This window comes from Triticum aestivum, chromosome 4A (assembly GCF_018294505.1).
Source record: "Triticum aestivum cultivar Chinese Spring chromosome 4A, IWGSC CS RefSeq v2.1, whole genome shotgun sequence".
NCBI classification, from domain to species: domain Eukaryota; kingdom Viridiplantae; phylum Streptophyta; class Magnoliopsida; order Poales; family Poaceae; genus Triticum; species Triticum aestivum.
The window spans coordinates 200,946,811-200,950,293 of record NC_057803.1 but is presented as its reverse complement, the minus strand read 5'-3'; positions in this window follow the sequence as shown (position 1 = coordinate 200,950,293).

Here is a 3,483-nt window from a genome sequence, read left to right as displayed (position 1 = left end):
CTAATGCCTATGTTAAACCATATATTGAGGAATCCTCTGCTGTACAAGAAGAGACTAATATTTTGCAGGAGTCTATGGAAGAAGGAATTGATGAAACTATGGGCTCATTGGATGAAAAAGATGATGAGGAGAGCGAAGAACAAAAGGAGGAAGAGTGGATTAGCTACCTGCGCCCACCTTCTAATGAGAGTAACTCTTTCAACTTATACATTGTTTAATTTCCCTTCGTGCTTACCGAAGGATGATTTGTATTATGACTGTTATGATCCCGTAGATTCTTTTGAAACATCCCTTTTTGATGATCCTTGCTATGCTTGTGGCCAAGATGCCAATATGAATTATTCTTATGGAGATGAACTTGCTATAGTTCCTTATGTTAAACATGAAATTGTTGCTATTGCACCCACGCATGATAGTCCTTTTATCTTTTTGAATTATCCCTACTACACTATATCGGAGAAGTTTGCCCTTATTAAGGATTATATTGGTGGGTTGCATTTTACTACTACACATGATGATTTTGATAGATATAATATGCATGTGCTTGCTGCTCCTACTTGCAATTATTATGAGAGAGGAACTACATGTCCGCCTCTCCATGTTTCCAGTATGTTAAAATTGCAAGAAACTATTTATACTACGCATTGACCTTTACTATGTGTGCATGAATTGTTCTTTTATGGCATGCCAATGCATAGGAAGAGTGTTAGACTTCGTTGTTGCATGATGTATGTTACTTTGTGCTCACTACATAATCACAAATCGTTGTTAATTAAAATTGGCTTTGATATACCTTGGGATCCGGGTGGATCCATTACTTGAGCACTATTTGCCTAGCTTAATGGCTTTAAAGAAAGCGATGCAAGGGAGACAACCCGGAAGTTTAATAGAGTCATTTATTTCTGTTATGTGCTTTCATCAAGTTTAAAAATAAAAATAATGTTCCAAGGTTTGCCTTTAGGATGTTTAGATTGGTTGTTTGTTTGTGCGGTGCAAAACAGAAACTTTGGCTGTAGTGCGCGATTTTACATTTTTTACTGGAACGTCAAACAGTTCTGAAACTTTTTGCACTGTCTTTATATATAAATTCTTAATTTTTCCTAATTGTTTCAGAATTTTTGGAGTAACATAAGTATGGTGAATATTCAGATTACTACAGACTGTCCTGTTTAAGACAGATTCTGTTTTTGATGCATCGTTTCCTTGTTTTGATGAAACTATCGATTTATATCAGTGGATTAAGCCATGGAAAGGTTATATTACAGAAGCTACAATGAAAAAACAAAATATGAATTGGTTTGCATCAGTACTTAGAGTAGTGATTTGCTTTATTATACTAACGGATCTTACCGAGCTTTCTGTTGAGTTTTGTGTGGATGAAGTGTTCGAAGATCGAGGATGTCTCGATGTGAGGAGAAGGAGGAGAGACAAGAGATCTAGATTGGGGATTCCCAAGGAACCCCAAGTAAATATTCAAGGAGACTCAAGCGTCTAAGCTTGGGGATGCCCCAGAAGGCATCCCATCTTTCTTCAACAAGTATCGGTATGTTTTCGGATTCGTTTCGTTCATGTGATATGTGCAAATCTTGGAGCGTCTTTTGCATTTAGTTTTCACTTTTATTTTATGCACCATGCTGGTATGAGATAGTCCTTGGTTGATTTATAGAATGATCATTGCACATCACTTTTATTTTTTGAGTATGGCTTTATAAAATGCTTCATGTGCTTCACTTATATCATTTGAAGTTTGGATTGCCTGTTTCTCTTCACTTAGAAAACCGCCATTTGTAGAATGCTCTTTTGCTTCACTTATATTTGTTAGAGCGTGGGCATATCTTTTGTAGAAAGAATTAAACTCTCTTGCTTCACTTATATCTACTCAGAGAGATGACAGGAATTGGTCATTCACATGGTTAGTCATAAAATCCTACATAAAACTTGCAGATCATTGAATATGATATGTTTGATTCCTTGCAATAGTTTTGCGATATAAAGGTGGTGATATTAGAGTCGTGCTAGTTGAGTAATTGTGAAATTGAGAAATACTTGTGTTGAGGTTTGCAAGTCCCGTAGCATGCACGTATGGTAACCGTTGTGTGACAAATTTGAATCATGAGGTGTTTCTTTGATTGCCTTCATTATGAGTGGCGGTTGGGGACGAGCGACGGTCTTTTCCTACCAATATATTCCCCTAGGAACATGCACGTAGTTCTTGGTTTTGATGACTTGTAGATTTTTGCAATAAGTATGTGAGTTCTTTATGACTAATGTTGAGTCCATGGATTACACGCACTCTCACCCTTCCATCATTGCTAGCCTCTTCGGTATCGTGCATTGCCCTTTCTCACCTCAAGAGTTGGTGCAACCTTCACCGGTGCATCCAAGCCACGTGATATGATACGCTCTATCACATATAAGCCTCCTTATATCTTCCTCAAAATAGCCACCATACCTACCTATTATGGCTTTTCCATAGCCATCCCGAGATATATTGCCATGCAACTTCCATCATCATCATATACATGACTTGAGCATTCGTTGTCATATTGCTTTGCATGATCGTAAGATAGCTAGCATAATGTTTTCATGGCTTGTCTATTTTTTGATGTCATTGCTACACTAGATCATTGCACATCCCGGTACACCACCGGAGGCATTCATTATAGAGTCATACTTTGTTCTAGACATCGAGTTGTAATATTGAGTTGTAAGTAAATAAAAGTGTGATGATCATCATTTTTAGAGCATTTCCCCAGTGTGGAAAGGATGATGGAGACTATGATTCCCCCACAAGTCGGGATGAGACTCCGGACTTTAAAAAAATAAAGAGGCCAAAGAAGCCCAAATAAAAAAAGAGGCCAAAGATGCCCACCAAAACTAAAAAACAAAAAAATTGAGAGAAAAAGAGAGAAGGGGCAATGCTACTATCCTTTTACCACACTTGTGCTTCAGAGTAGCACCATGTTCTTCATATAGAGAGTCTCTTGAGTTATCACTTTCGTATACTAGTGTGAATTTTCATTATAGAACTTGGCTTGTATATTCCGATGATGGGCTTCCTCAAATGCCTGAGGTCTTCATGAGAAAGCAAGTTGGATGGACACCCACTTAGTTTCCAGTTTGAGCTTTCATACACTTATAGCTCTTAGTGCATCCGTTTCATGGCAATCCCTACTCCTCGCATTGACATCAATTGATGCGCATCTCCATAGCCCGTTGATTAGCCGCGTCGATGTGAGACTTTCTCCCTTTTTTGTCTTCTCCACACAACCTCCATCATCATATTCTATTCCACTTATAGCGCTATCTCCATGGCTCGCACTCATATATTGCGTGAAGGTTGAAAAAGTTTGAAAATACTAAAGTATGAAACAATTGCTTGGCTTGTCATCGGGGTTGTGCATGATGGGAGCATTTTGTGTGACGAAGATGAAGCATAGCCAAACTATATGATATTGTAGTGATGAGCTTTCTTTGGCTATG